This window comes from Sturnira hondurensis, unplaced genomic scaffold (genome assembly GCF_014824575.4).
Source record: "Sturnira hondurensis isolate 20B ecotype Veracruz unplaced genomic scaffold, ASM1482457v3 Scaffold0014384, whole genome shotgun sequence".
NCBI classification, from domain to species: domain Eukaryota; kingdom Metazoa; phylum Chordata; class Mammalia; order Chiroptera; family Phyllostomidae; genus Sturnira; species Sturnira hondurensis.
In genome coordinates, this window is record NW_028087015.1 from 14521715 (window position 1) to 14537913 (window position 16199).

Consider the following 16199-nt stretch of genomic DNA (forward strand, 5'->3'; position numbering starts at 1 on the left):
CCAGGCCCCACCCCCTACACCGCCCCTTCCCCAGACTGGACCCCTTCCGAGCCTAGGGCACTTCTGCACCCCCCCAAAACCCCACTACGGCCTCCCTGGTGGGAGTGCGCCAGAGCCTGGACTTTCGGGGGCTGCCTCCCCCTGGACACTCTCGCGGACCTTTGGTGGCTCCCCGCCCAGGTCCCGCCGCTCGGACGTGGCTACTTTGAGGGGGAGGAGGGAGCGCGGTATAAAGGGCCGGAGGCGGTGCGCGCCGAGATCCAGACGTGGCGCGTCCACTCTGCCGGCCACTGCTCCAGGTATGTGCGTGTCCCCCGGAGGACTGTGGCCGCGTGGTGGGGCTGGGCATAGGTGGCCGGGTCCTCCCGGACTCCTGAGTTTGAGACTTTTTCTTTTTTGTGAGACATGTTCTTGCGGGGTCTGAGCTGGAAACTCCTTAAAGACCTAGAGTCCCTGCGGGTTCTTGGAGGAGCGCTTTGGGGGTGAGCCTCCAGCCTAGTTCGAGTCGATTTCGGCAAAGTTCAGAGACAGGAGCGAATCAGACGAACTGGGGAGGCAGGTCACGGGGTTCACGAGTGCCACGCTGAGCGTTAAAAGAGGGGCTCCTGGATGGACGAGCTCGTCTGATTGTGGGGCTAAATTTTACTTTTTGCACTTTTGCAGAATCTCTCGGTTCTGTCAAACAAGTACTCAGGTGAAAAGATTCATAATTGGAAACTGAAGTACTTTTCAAGACTCCTAGAATTTGATATTTGGCTGCAAAGCCTCTGCTTGGAACTCCGAAGAGTGGCACGTGACCCTTTCCCTCTGCCTAGGGGTGGGGACAGTATCTCGGGGCCCTTTTTTCTCCATCTGGACTCCAGAGGGTGGCTTTGAAGTTCCCCTTGCAAAAGGAAACGCACGAACGCCCCACCGCTTTCCTCTCTCAGTTAGTGACACAGTGTGTCCCTATGGTTCGAGGCAGGGACCAGTCGTTGAGATACCGCATACTGGGCATCGGCCAGTGTCCCATAACTGCCGTTGAGCTCATCTGTTCAAGGAACCCACCACTGGCTGGGAGGCGTCACAGCTGGTCACATCCGAGAGAAGAGCTGTAGAAATACAAATTGACATCGATTTGTGTTTCCTTTGGAGAAATGCTTTTTTTAAAATAAAAGATTTAGAAGAAAGCAATTCTGAAGGAAGCCCAACCAAAACTATTGAAGTCTCTTTCACACCTGTGATGAGTAGCCTGGGAACTCAAGGCCTCACTCGGATTTCCTCAGTAGCTGGGCTCCGCTTTAAGGAGCGTTCTAACCTGGGTTGTGGCGGGGGCTTCAGGCTGGTGCCAGACAGCTGCCTGGCTCCTGGGATCTTCAGGAACAGCTTAACAGTTCTGTGCTTGGCATGAAGGGCACTAGCTCCATTCCTGACATTCCAACCCTGTTGCCTACGTGGCACCCAGGCCTAAGAACGCCCTGGAAGGAGGAGGTGGCCAAGGTCTGGCCTGGCTGCCCTGCCCTTGGGGGATGGGGGGAACAGGAAGGAGGACATTACCTTATTCTTGACCTTGCAGCCCTTGGGTGGGTGGGTACCTTTGGAGCCTGCAGCCACCGAGACAAAGGGAGACAGAAATTAGGATACAAATGTGTAGTTAATCCTGTCCTTGCCTTCAACATTACAGTTAAGGGCATGTACACTTGAAAAAAAAATCTTGGCATATGTACAGAGAGCTAAGCAGTGAAAAGAACTTAGTTTTCTACGTCATAACGCAGGAGAGCTGATAAGATAACATTTAACTCAGTAAATTGGTTTAACTCAATAAATTGTGTAACTTTACCAGTCCGTGGGGGAGGGAGGTCAATTTCACAAGTGGTGTACAGGCTACACCCAAGCATTGTTAAAATAAGTGTGTTTAGTGATAATGAATGACAAACAAATTAATAATGAGAACGGAGGAGCAGCCTCTGTTCCAATAATAATTTAGAGTCCATCCTTAAAGTGAACCGGCCCTAAACTGAGGTTGTGCTTGACCTTGTGACCCAGGGAAAAGTCCCTTCACTTTCCCGATAGCCGAAAGGAACCTTTGTAAGCACTGAAAGAGAAAGGAAGGAGCACAAGTGTGGGAAATGCCCAGGGCCCAGTATAGAAGTCTGCACAATAAAATCATTTCGAAGAACCCACAAGTGTTCCCTTGTTCCAAATGAAATTTCTGGGTTTGTTGGGATTTTTTTTTTAAGTTTTGCTCACTGAATAACTTCCCACATTAAGCTTCTTACATTGTAGAACTAGAAGCGATCATTTTAAAAAGAAACTGTTTAGTTCTCTTGTACAAATGAAATTACAGCTTTCCCTAAACGTTCTTGTCAGCCATGCACACAAAGAACATAAAGAATGAGCAAACCAACCAAACACTGGGTGAAAATGATGAATTTTGGGGCGCTGATTCATGTGACCTGAAAAACGCCATCCATTTCCTGATTCACCTCAATTTCTGCGGCGATATGAGGGATGTCTTATGTCTCTGAAATAATTAACTGGTTTTATCTTGATTTCTCTCCCTTGTGCTTGAATTTCAGCTGCATCAGTAAACTGCCACCTTAGAGGGGAGCAGCAGGGAAGGGGCTGAAGAGAATGTCGCCTGGTGGAGCTACAGATGCTGCTGTGGTCAGGAGTGACCTTCAAGGGGCACCTCTGTCTGTGGCCTTTATAATGCATGTGATGGTATTAGTATCATGAAAAACCTCAGTCCAGAAGTCGTGGCCTATGGACATTTACATCTCACCTGGATTTTCCTGCAGATGAGCACATGTCAGTCGTCATCCACAGGTGTTCCATTTTACTCCTGTTTTCCTTCTTTTACATCCGTGGCATTTTAGCGTTGGAAAAAAAACTGCTAGAGCCTCTGATCAGCTCCATTAGTTTTTTTCTTAAAATGGCCAACGTTCATAAAACAATATGCAGTTTTATGCCTCACTAAGATTGCCTAGTGCTAGTTTTTGTTCATACACTATTTTAAGTTCTTAAAAGACCCATGATATGGCTACAGATAAGACTGTGATGCTCCCCAGACACTTGACAGCAGAATCACCAAGTGGGGGGAATTCAGGGAGCCCATACTCGAGACCCTTAAGCTTCACCAGGGTAAAAATTCTTTTACCCCTAGAAATGCTCACCCTCCCTTTACCAGAGCAGCCTTCTCCCACTGCAGAGGTAAGCAGGCCAGTTTTACTCAAAAACACCAGCCAGAAACTAAAACAGAATAGAACAAAAATTGTTGTGGCACACCTGAGAGTGAGCATAAACGGGCATGGGGTGAACTGGCGCTCTGGCCCTTAAACTGAAGGACCAGGGCGACCATGAGGGCACCTGCGCATCAGCCCTCTGCCAGGCTGTGCACTGGCCGCTGCGCCACTCCCTCCTCTGAAGCTGAGGGCTACCCACAGCCACCCACCCAGGGCCTGCTTCCAGCTTCCCCTGTCTGTCAGGAGCCTGTTTGTCCCTGCCAGGTGTTCCATGGAGGCTGACACAGAGCCACCTGGCCTCACCCAACCCAGGTGTGCTTGCTACCTTTGAGCTTGCTTCCAGAACTCACCCCAGGTGAAAACCATCTCTAGAAGTATTTTGCCTTGTCTTTATGGTTAAATTTCTAGATAAATTTGTCTAGCAACCCAATTTCCTTAAAATAAAATTGTGTGCAAGCCACCTCAAGTTGTGTTTTGTAAGTATGGCATGGGGAGAAGAAAAATTCTGGGTTTAGAGGATTTGGGGAATACCTGAGGGAAATGCAGATGCCTTGTGGCCTGGAGATAAAGCATCCCTATGATTTCCTGAGTGTTATTCTCTGACATGGAGCCTTGTGTACATCTTCAGAGTCCATAGCAAAGAATGACTGTAATTTTAAAACACATGCTTGATACTCATTAACCAATGTCCTGTAAAATCCTGTTTTTGAAAACAGAGATCTGGGGAAAGTAGTATGTTTGGAAATAAATTTTCAAAAATAAGCTTCAGCCTATATAGATTAAGAAATACAGATTACTCTGCCTCAGACGATTCCATCATTTAGCAGGGAGATTAACTCATGATGGCCTTGAGGTAAAGAATATCTACTAGGTGAGATTGACCAGTGGGCCAAGTGTCTGCTGAAGCACATACGTGGGAGGATGCGTTGTCAAGAGTCCTGTCACCCTTCTGTCACCTCACTTCAGACCCTCCCTTCCATTCCCATCACTGTCACCTTAACTCAGAATACGCACCCAGAACTGGTGTACGTCTCCTAACTGGCCCAGGTCTCCCTGTGCCTCCTGGCTACAGCTCTGTACCACCCCACTCGTTCTTAACAACACACAACTGATTTTGAATTGCAATCTGCCTGGCTTGTAAAAAAAAAAAAAAAAAAAAAAAAAACTTCCATGGAACTTAGTTGTGACCAATCACATGTAAGCCAGTGAGATTCCAAGAAAGACTTCGTATAAGGGGGCAACAAGTAACGGTGTGATCTTTCTAGCCCTTCCCTCCTGAAACCAGGGGTCCTCATGGCTTTCATTAAATTTAGTCTTAAATCCCAGCTATAGAAATCAGACCTCTCTCTACATATGTGCCCCCCGCCCAGAGACCCAGACAATCAGCAACCCTGGAGGGGTATCATTACCCAAACCAGATAATCAGCAACCCCCAAGGCAGCAGAAGACCAAGGCCTGGGCCTAATGGTCACCAGTCCAGACCTCTGGCCTGCTAAAGATAGCACCGTGACCTAAGCTATGGTTCAGTTCCTGAGCCTAATGGTGAAATGACCCTTGGACAGAGGAACTTCAGAAAAGACCTCAAAGCTGCCTTCCAGGCCTGAAGAAATGATTTATTACCCTCACCTCACCTCTGATCAATCTGCTCCCAGCATGACTCCAAGCCCTTAACCCACAGTGTCCTGTGACTTTGACCTGTCCTGTAACCTGTGTGCCATCTGGCTGTCAGATTTTTAGCATTAACTCCCCCTGTCCAGATTGGCCAATTCAATACTAAACTATTTTTCTTTCTATACCGCAAAGTCCTGCTCACGCATTTCTTTGAGCCAGTGTGCACAGGCAGGCTGCCCCAAGGGAAAACATGAGGGTTCTGATAACACTTCTGAATTCCTGCCTGGAACTTGACTACAACAGTAGCAATTACAGTCAACATCCAGGGCTGTAAGGTAACCTTGAAGATATAACCCTGAGCCAAGAATAGGAAAGCTGAAAAAACAGCCCTGAATCCCTGGTAACCGTCTGGAGCTCCTATCTCAGCCATGGACTCAGCCTCCCGACTTTGTAACAGGAGAAAGAAAGAACATCCCCTTGTGTTTTGTCCATCACTGTTTCTGTTCTGGGTTGAGCAGGAGAACATGAAGGCTCTTCCAGTCTGGCATCCCTGTGTCCTCATCTCTCTACACTGCCACCCATGCAGCCCTCTCTCCAGCTCTGCTGTCCTGCTTTCAGCCAAGGTTGTTGCACAGTGTGTGCCCTGGCACTGAGCTGTGCATTAAGAATAGAATAGAGCAACACAGGGCAAATTACTGCCCTTGCAGGAATTACAGTCTTTGGGGGAATGGTGGTTCTCATGATCCCACAAACATGTAGTCATAAGCCCTGATAAACGCTGGGAGAAACAAGTGTAGAGGTGTCTGGTTTAGGCTGGAAGGTCAGGACAGACGTCACTGAGGTGACATTTAAGCTGGCATTTGAGCTGGCATTTGAGCGGGCATTTGAGGGATGAGTAGGGACTAACAAGGAAATGGGGAAGATAGAGAGATTCCAGGAAAGAGTGGGAATATATTAGACTATAACTCAAGCACACGTGTGAAAATTCCAAGGGTAGTAATGTGATAGCAAAAAAGGAACCAACAGGTACGATCTCCTAGAACAGTAGAGGGGGAAAAGATGAAATAAAGATAATTTGATCAATCCAGTAAAAGGCTGAAAAAAAAAGACAAATGGAAAGAAAAACGTGTAGGAAGAGAAGAACTAGTAGAATTTCAGTAAACATGTAAAATCCAATTATATCCAAGAGCACAATGACACAATGGGGAAAAATATAGCAGGCAAGTAAATATCAGTCAGAGTAAAGACTGTTTAAAATTGCTCATATCAGCTCTGGCTGGTGTAGCTCAGTGGATTGAATGCAGGCCTGTGAACCACACGATCGAGGTTCAATTCCCAGTCAGGGCACATGCCTGGGTTGCAGGCCAGTTCCCGGCAGGGGCGAGTTCCCACCAGGGGATGCATGAGAAGCAACCATACATTGATATTTCTCTTCCTCTCTCCTTTCCTTCTCCTCTAAAGATAAATAAATAAAATTAAAAAAATAAGTTTAATGAAATAGACCAACCTCTGGATATATATATATATATATATATATATATATATTTCACTAGAAAAAATTAGCTTTAGAAAACTAAAAAAGAAATTAGCATTTAAATACACTCAAAATCATTAAAGAAACTGAATCAGTGAATAGTAATAAGTAAAACATATTAACAGTCCTATTTGGTTTTCTAGGAAGACCCCATGAAATATTCAGGACACAATCCCTATTTTATAAAAGTTATTCTAATGAATAGAAAAGTCATAGGACAAATTTTCAAAAATACATGATGATGTTTTATGACTAGAAAACATAGTAATGTAATTAATTATCTCATCAACAGACTAAAGAAAAACCATATGACCACTTCAACAGCTACATAATAGGCTTTGATAAAATTTCACACGTATTTAATATTTAAAAAAACTCTTCTGGCTCTTAGACTAGTAATAAAAGGGAATTAGACATCTACCACAAATATCAACAAGAAACTTTATATTTAACTGTGAAAAGTTAGAGATGCTCACTTGAAGGGGAAGGTGGAGACAGGCCTGTTCAAATCAACGCTTCTACTCAGCACTGAAATAACTGGTTGAAAAGTGTCTGGCAAGAAAACTTTCCCTTCCTCCAGTTCTTTCTGGCTGGTTGAATAATTCAAATGACATACAGCAGATTAACAGGAGAAAATCAAATTTTAATATGATTTTTGGAGGTGGAGAAATTCATATAAGCCTGAAAATGCCAAAGATACCAGGCAAAATGAGGTAAATATGTCATTTCAAATTCAAAAGGGGCACTTTACAGGTCAAGGAGAAAGCACACATATGGTAAACAAGTTCATGCAGGGTCACCCAGAAAGAAGGGGAAAGGAAGGGAATCTAGAGTCAGAGAGTTTGGCTTGGCTCCTCCCTGTCTGCCGCACGCTCCATTCACATGTGCTAAAGTGACTAAGCTCAAGCAGGTTTTCTACCTGCATTTCTTTAGGGAGGTGCAGAGCAGGTGAAGACTCCTCCTGAGTTTGTAGGGTGTTCATTGTTTTCCGCTGTAAATAATCTCCATGCCCGGGGCCCGGGCACATTCTGGGGAGACTAATTCCCGACCCCCACAAAAGGACATTGCAGACAACATAATTGTTTCCAGTAAAAGCACTTAAGAACATCTACAGATAAATAATTAGAAGAAAAAAAAAGTTCTGTAAGTCTGCTGGGTAGACTCTCAGTACACAAATCAATTGTGTTCCCATAAACCAGCAGCAAATATGAGAAAATATAATTGAGAAAAGATAACATTAACAATAAAAAAATCAATATGTCACCTAAGAATAATTTGGGCAAAGATATTTTGGACCTTTGTAGAAAACTTACAAAACTACATCTAAAGATCCTAAAGAAAGCCTAGATAAACCAATGCTATCCTGTGTTTCCGTATGGAATGATTCAGTATATAATATCTTGAATATTAAATACTCATTCAGAAAATCCATGCTCCCCAAATTCATTCTTAAATACAATGCAGATGTAATCAAAATCTCAACTGGCTGCATGGAATTCAAGTAGATCATCAAATTTATAAGCAAGGCAAGATTAGGGGTCTAAGAGTGGTTAAAGAATCTCTGCAGAAAATGAACACGGTAGGTGGGAGTCATAAGGTATAGAAATAAGGTATAGAAATATTGTTCATAAAGCTGTAGAAATTAAGACAACGAGATACTGGCACAGGGATTGACTAAGAGAACAGCACAGAGAGCTTATAAACAGACCCGTACATATGCTGTCTTTGACGTGCAACAAAGGACTCACTGGGGAGAGGTGGAACTCAATAAATGGGCCTAAGACAAATGACAACCCAGGTGGAAAAACACTGAATTAGAAATTTCCCTCAAGCCATTCATAGAAGTAATCTCAAAGTAGACTAAAGCCAAAGTAGAAAACATTAAAACATTAAGGAAAACATATAAGAAGCTATCTATATGACCTCTGGATGGGGAAGCAGTTTTCAAAAGACTAGCCATAAAGAAAAAAAAGCAATACAGCAAACAACATTAAAGGTTAGAACTTCCATGTGATGAAATACAACTTAGAGGCAAGCCATAGCCTGGGAGAATTCTCAGTGCACACAATTGGCAAAAGGTGATGAGCAGAATATATTGTCAAACTGCTACCAACCCAATGGAGAAAGAGAAAGAAATAGAAAAATGTGCAAATGAAATAGGAAGCTCAGTGGCCAATAAACATAAGAGACTACAATTTCTCTAATAATCATGGAAAGTTAATTAAAACAATATGGCACCATGTCACACCAATCAGATTGGCAATAATAAAAACGTCTGGTGATACCAACTGTTAACAAATTTTGGCGCGGGGAACTTTAGAGGTGTAAATTGGTACCATCACTTGGGAAGGCGTTTTGGCCACTCTTGTCAAGTTAAAAATGTCCCTTGCATACAGCCCAGCTGGTAAAGTTGCAGAGGACATGCCATACATATCCTGCCAGTTTACATCATGTATTTAACAAAAAAAATCATGTCTATATCATGTATGGATAGACACATAGTAGTCAAATAGCACAGAAATGACAAGCACTAAACTCTGGTTGTTTATCTGGGGCTGGGCCTGGGGATGGGCAGAGATTGTGAAAAGATAAACAACTTTATCTGGGATTCTGTTGTTTTCCATTTGAAAACACTAAGACATGAAACAAATATTGAAAAATGTTAAGATTAGATAAAGCTGGTTTGGTGGGTGTTCATTAGATTACTGTCCTTCTCTGTATGCTCACAAAATGTCCTAATTCAATAAAGAAGGTTGATGGGAAGTAAGGAAGTGCTGGGGGTAAGCAGGGGAAGCTCATTAGAGCAGTTTGGTCCTGAAGAGGAACAAAGAAACTGGTGGCAGCTGGAGGGATGTGAGCACAGAGGGCTATTTTTCAAAGTGGGTCATTGGAAGCATGTTTATACATTGATTGAAATACCTTCATGGACAGAGAGAAATTGACTATGCAGTAGAGAAACAAGATATTCCCAGGAACAAATGCCTTGGAAAGGTAAGAGGCAACAGAACTTGTGTTGGGAGAGCAGGGGCTGACTTAGCATTGTCATAGGAGAGGGGACCAAGGCAGATGGGGCACAAGCAGAAATGGGAGTTTTGTTGGTGCAGATGAAGACCTGCCCGCTAAGAACTTCTGTTTGTTTTCCTAATGAAGGGCAGTCTTCCCTTGTATTTGAAGCAACTGGTTGCAGGGCATCTTCACCCCTCCCCCATACCCAAATCTGCAGATGCTCAAGTCCTTTACTTAATATGGTCTAGTATTTTCATATGTCTTATGCACATCTTCCCATATACTTTAAGTCATTTAAATGGTTCTGCTAGTGCTGAGAAAGAAATGGTCCAAGAGAAAAAAGGCGTGAGGGTCCAATTATGACTGTTCTCTTGTCTATCCCTAAGGGTCTTCCTCTGAGTGTCCTATACAGCAACTCATTTCATGCTCAACTCTATTGAAAGACACATTTTCCTGTTCAGAATCTTATGTGATCAGAGAATATTCTAAATATTTGCTCGTCTTGCTCAAAGATTTACTAAAATATCAACACTTATCAGTTGATTTCTCTATAAAATAGTTTATCTGTAATATAATCTGAAAATGGTTGTTGCCAAGTTTATCACTTTTGGGACGGCAGTATTATGGGGGTCACTTTCTGCCTCTCTCTGTCACACACACCCACACACACCTTTTCTCTTCTGCTAGGATCAGATTTTCAGCTTTGTGCGTGAATGAAGGAGACTTCGGTGGAACAGGAACTGAGGAAGCATTTCCCCTTGAGTAACACAAGTCAGTGCTGACCACTGTTCACTGTTCTTCTTCCCAAATTTCCCGGATCAACAAGCAGAGGCCCAATTACTTACCCATGCCAGCATAAAAGCTACAATAATGTGTTTTACCTTTCCCTACCCTCAGGAGATGTCATTCAACTCACCCAGTGAAACATGTCAGGATCTCAGGCAGGTGAGGGAATGGTATGCAGGCACCTCGTTTCCAGAAAATTGCGCCACACCTTCTGGTGCCCACAGAGATAAACACTGCCACACTCTCAGAGTGGGCCGGACTGTCTGCTATTTTACTCTCCAGAGTCTCCTGCAGTGATTCATCCATGATGGTGACTGCATCGACGAGGTCACGAATATCTGAGGCTCGGGCAATCCTCAGTGAAGTGTCTTGTAATGTGTCTTTTGCAGAGCTGACATGTATTGAGTTTCCTGCTTGCCAGGCTCTGGCCTCAGAGGTTTAAAGTGTTAACCCTATCGACCCCTCCCAATAACTCCAAATGCTGGGAGCCTTATTATCACCACTTCCTGGATGAGAACACTGAGCACGGAGAGGTGACATCATTTCCCCCATGATGAAACAACCAAGAGGCATGGGGGGATTCAGGTGGCACCACCACCCCACTGAACACTAACCCAGGGTTTGGCCAATGCTTCCTGCAAAGATTAGATAGTAAATATTTTCGCTTTGCGAGCCACACAGTCTCTGTTGTAACTCTAGAAGATACATGACCAAATTGTGTTCCAATAACGCTTTATGCGCGAAGACAGGCAGAGGGCCACACTGGCCCCCAGGTTGCTGATGCCTGCTCCAGAAGACTGGAGCTCCACCTTCAGCATTTTTCAAAGTCCTCGAAGGGTTTGCACGCATCATGCAGGTGTCCCACAGCCTGTGAGGCGCAGATGGACATCCCATAGCCTGTCTCCAGGCGATGTTGACATGACAGGTCGGGGACCCCACTTGGACAACCACTGTCCAGAGGAACATTAACAAGCACAGCCAGTACCTTATCTTCTGGAAGCAAATCCCATGACTAAATCCCCGTCGTTCCCTTCCCCTTGCAGTCTTTGCTCTCCGGAGTTTCGTTTTTGGGGACATCAGCTTCTCAGACGGGAAACGTGCTCCTTCTTCTTGGTACCCACAGTGCCCGGCAGAGGGGCCTGTGTTACCAGGCCCTCAAATCTGTTTGCTTATAGCATCGAAAAAAATGAACGACAGTATTGCTGCCATGTTAGGCCGTTTCCAACAATTTTTACATATGACGACGATGCTAAGGACTTGGCTAAATTGCTGTAACGCTGAGAATGACACTGCCTAGCATGGAGAAATGATTTGTCTGATACAGTAGTTCATTTTTCCCCATTGACACATTAAGGAAAATCTATATTTCAAAACAGTGTTGAGTTTTCATATGTCCAAGTCACATGAAATAGAGCCTGCTCAGAGCTTGCTTCTCCTTGCCTGTCAGGACATGGTTTCTTGGAGAGTGGGGACGAAAGGAGCTAGGTTATAGGTTCACAAAAGGCATTGACAAGCTAGGCAACAACAGAGCATAGAGTTAAACGGTTGGGATCAGGCTGACTAGACATGTCTAGAAATAACTCAGGCAGAGGACACCTGCCAGGACTGATTCCCCTTGGAGCGGATGTGAAGGAGCTACTTACACATCCCAGTGCTCTGGCAACACCACACAGGCACCAGGGCTCCATGGGTCTCTTTATGCAGAAAAAAAATGAATGGGAAATTAAAATGTCCTCCAAACTATTTGAATTCTTAAAGTGAGGATTTCATTTGGTTTCAAAATGTGACTTCCCTCTATTTCCCCCGATTCGGAGGAAAACTGAACCCCACAGGAGAGTGAAATGACTGCTCACTGTCTTCGGTACATACTCCTCAGGGCTTCTTTGTGTCCAAATGTCAATTTGAACTGACAAAACACTCTCGGCACTTTAATTTCATTTTATAAAAAAAAGGCAAACTTAACATCTAAGCGTATTTATTCCAAGTTTAATGGCTCACGTTCCCGAGGTCAGCAAGCAAATGGAGTTGAAGACAAGAATGTATAATTGCAGATTATGAAACTGCAAAATTAACATCACTTTGTTAATGTCAAGATAAGATTTGAGAGCCAGGAGGGATTTTCAAGATCATTGATCTTAAACCTCATCACACAGATGAAGACTCAGAGGCTGGGGTGACAAGGTGTCCTTCCCAGACTCGCAGAGCCAGTGGGGGACAGACCCACCCCCGTGCCCCATCTCTTGGCACATCCAACGGCCCTCCCACTCCTATGCTCCACTATCCCCACTAACCCCTTATGACCAAGGGGGATCTAGTTTACCCTTTGCTGCTTCACCTTCAAAAGTACAAGAGTGGGTTTGCGTGTGTGTGTATAAAAGAGAGAAAGAGAGAAGATGAGAGGAGAGAGGGGAGGAGATGAGAGGAGGGAAGGGGCAGGGAGGGGAAAGAGACTGTTGGGGGGCGCATCTGCAATAGTTATTTCACTGTACATTTTAGCCCACTATTCTGAAATAGTTCATAATTTATTTGGATCTGTTGACAAAACATTGGACAAAGACCATGAAAGAATTTATTAAGAATGACTTAACCTTACCACATAGAGTAAAAATGGTTTAATTGGGCTATATGGGACACACGTCCAAAATAACAGGGGCTTAACCTCGGGAGGTTTTCAGGTGAGAGGAGGAGCCGGAGCTGTCATAATGTAACACTTCCCAAATCCTGCAGTGGCCTGGCTCCTCCTCACCACGGCTCTTTGGCTCTTTCATTCCGTGCAGCAGAGCGGTGGCCCTTCCATTTTTGCTTTACAGCTAGCTGGCCTGGCAAAGTTGAAATTCACCTCTCTTGTGTGTTAAGTAGCAGTCAGAACACGCCAACATTCTACATTTTCTGCCCACTTCCCTGACTACTGGCGACAGCATGTATTTTCATATATGTCTGACTTCTGCCTCCCAAGATGCTACAGGTGACAATGGCCCTGGATCTTTGGTCACGGTATAACAAGGATCACCAGCCTTCCAGCCACCGAGACCTGAGTCTTTGCTGTCCTCTGTGACCATGTTTCCTCCAGGCCAAGGACACCAGTTTGAAGTTCCAACAAAGGCAACTTTGCATTTCAGGTACTAAAATCTTCTCTGTAAGTTCAGGTGTGTGATACAGGGACCCAAATGCTTGATGGTGTACATACAAGGAAAGTTTAGATCTTTCTCACCTAACGGCTGAAGTGCAGCTGCTGTTCCACAAGGGTGTCAGCACCCAGGCTCCCCACTCCCTGTGGCCGTGCCATGCCTCCGCAACTGTCCTGCCTTCGTGACCCAATGTTTCCTACACCGTGTCAACCAGTAAGGAGGCGTAAGAGGGATCATGGGTCCTTGATTGCTAAGGCACCACTTGGAGATTTCACACTTCATTTCTCTTCCATCCCATTATTCGGAACTGAATCTCAGGAATAAACTCATTTTTCAGCCTGGTTTAGTGCTGGGGCAAAACTCAGGGTTTTTTATTACTATAGAAGAGGTCACTGTTTTGGAACACAAGCAGTCTCTGCCACACTATGAAATCTCTCTAATGTTGAGCAGAAATATTTTGAAAACAACCTGTTAATAGTTTACAGACATAATTGCAGTGTGACTGTACTGTTTACCTAGAAGTCACGCTCATCTAGAATATTGGCAACACTGACGACAAGGAAATTCCTCATCCACAGTGTCGGGACCACCTGACCCTTCACTGCCATCTGACCACCCCTCCACTCCCAAACCACAGGCACCCACGCTGGACTGTGCCACCCCGGCCCTCCTTGTATCTGAAATGATATTAGACCCAGTGAGCAGCTCCTTAGGTGCACACTTTGGATACATCTGGTTTAATGCCTTGTTTTAAATGCCCAGCAAGGTTTTATTTCCAATGGGCGTAATTTTCATGGGTAGAAAGTACAAGGTCATTTTGTAAAAATATTAAAGTTCTGTTTTCTTTTGCCGCCTTAATCACTTCAAATGTGCTGGTTTTACAGTCGGTGACCTACCCTCCTTGTATCTGAACCTATTGTTTGTGTTTTCTGCTGAGCTGTGCACATGGTAGATTGTTCTTTTGTGATGTTTAAGTTTAAATTGTGAGTTTCTACTCAGTGGGGCTCTACACGTGAAAATCCTGAGTGTCCTGGACCAAAATATACTCCTTGGAGAGGGCTGGGCATCCCAGTAGCAACAGCCAACCAGGCCCCCCCCCCTTTTTTTTTTGCTGGTGACAATTTCCTCCTTTGGAGGTCTCAAGTATAGTAACATCAAACTCAAAACCTTCATGTGAGAAATCTGGAGGTTATTATTCAAAAGGGAAGATATTTCCTGCCACGAGTCAGGAGCAGACAGCTTTACTATCTCCGCTGGTGAGTGGATGTTTTACATACCCTTTCAGGGAGGACATAGCCAACCAGTACAATAGGGCTGGCTTGTAGGATGGGGATGGGTCAGGGAGTAATTTTCTCATATTATCTTGTATGCCCCAAGGCCTTATTTTCTGTGACCATTAAAATCGAAGTCCCTTGGTTGTTGGTTACCAAGACAGGCATGCCCCACAATACAACCACATAAATATCTATTCTCTATTTTTAGCCCTTGGGAGTTTCCATACTCTGTTGTGAGCTCAGCTCTGCATTTTCAAGATATTCAGTTTTTTTATCCAGACTTTTCAGGTGTTCTGCAGTGGGAAGAGCTTCAGAACACCTCGCAGACCATGTTTCTATAAAGAGACTATCAACCCCCTATTTCAGCCATGTAGAAGCAAACTTACTTACATGCTTCAACCTGGTACATTGTAATGTAAGCAACAGACGAAAAGATAATAGTTGCAACATTTGTCACAGACAAAGGCTTAGTGTGTTTGTACAAAAGGGCACAGCTGGCTATTGGGCTGGACCCCAGATGCTCCTGGGTAGAGAGAGCAGCTTACCTCCCCTTCTCCAGTTACTCACCCCACATCTGAAGCCTGGCAAATGCTTGCACATGAAGGACAGGCATCCACAGTGTGTATAGGATTGACACTACTGTTTCCCACCCTAGAGAAGGCAATGTCTCCATTAACTACAGTGAGTATTCCAGACAATTGGCAGCTGTGTGACTTCCCTGTGTGGCATCCTGATGATAGAAATGGACAAGTAGGAGCCAGAGCAAGATGGACAGAGGAAGTTAGAGAGTAGGTGGGAATGGCAGCTCGCTGGCTGGGTTTGTCAGCATGCGGAGGAATTCCTCTGGGGTCTCCCAGCAGGAGCAGGAGCAGGTGCTTTGTCGGGAGCTGACCTTGGCAGTTGGCCTGGTAGCTATTGAGCTCCCATAATTGATTGGGCCCCTCCAGCTAAGGGGAATTTATACTATTGAGACATGGACCATGTGGGTGATGCTAAATATATAAAGTTCTTAAGAATAGAAAAATCCCAAATAAAAGATGAACGAAGGAAAAATTAACTCCTAAAAGGAGCAACAAAATAGATATCAAACCCAAAAAATTAATTTTGCCCAAAAGTTAAAAAATAAAATGAGATAACATTTCCATCTACCAAATTGAAAGATTATCAAATATACATATACACATTTATATGTATATATATGGGTGTACATATATTTGCCCTCTTATTTGACTGACTGATTGGCATGTAAATTTGTATAAATGTTCTGAAGAGAACTGCTTAGCAAGAACTTTTAAAATGAACACTCAGTTTCACTCCAGATTTATTTAAAGAAACAATAAGAGGTGAGAGGTTCATTAAAATTGGGGACAGCCCTGGCTGGCGTGACTCAGTGGAGTGAGTGCTGGCCTGTGAACCAAAGGGCCGCGTTCCCAGTCTAGAGCACAAGCCTGGGTGGCAGGCCAGGTCTCCAATGGGGGGTGTGCAAGAGGCAACCACACACTGATGTTACTCTCCCTCTCTCCTTTCCCCTCTCTCTAAAAATAAATAAATAAAATCATTTTTTTAAGTTGGGGACTTTTTTTAAGCATTGTCATTGTGACACTCGTACAGAGTAGAAAGAGAACAACATGAACAT

General features: G+C 44.3%; 1 long non-coding RNA gene and 1 other non-coding gene across 2 annotated transcripts; both read left to right on the forward strand.

The window, feature by feature from the left end:
- Nucleotides 1-18: 18 nt before the first annotated feature.
- LOC118998680 (uncharacterized) lies at nucleotides 19-2955 on the forward strand. Its single transcript, XR_005068924.1, has 2 exons — nucleotides 19-299; nucleotides 2559-2955. It is a non-coding gene; the product is annotated as an uncharacterized LOC118998680 (long non-coding RNA).
- Nucleotides 2397-2466, forward strand: LOC118998886 (small nucleolar RNA SNORD123). The gene has a single exon (XR_005068971.1). It is a non-coding gene; the product is annotated as a small nucleolar RNA SNORD123 (small nucleolar RNA).
- Nucleotides 2956-16199: the final 13244 nt, after the last annotated feature.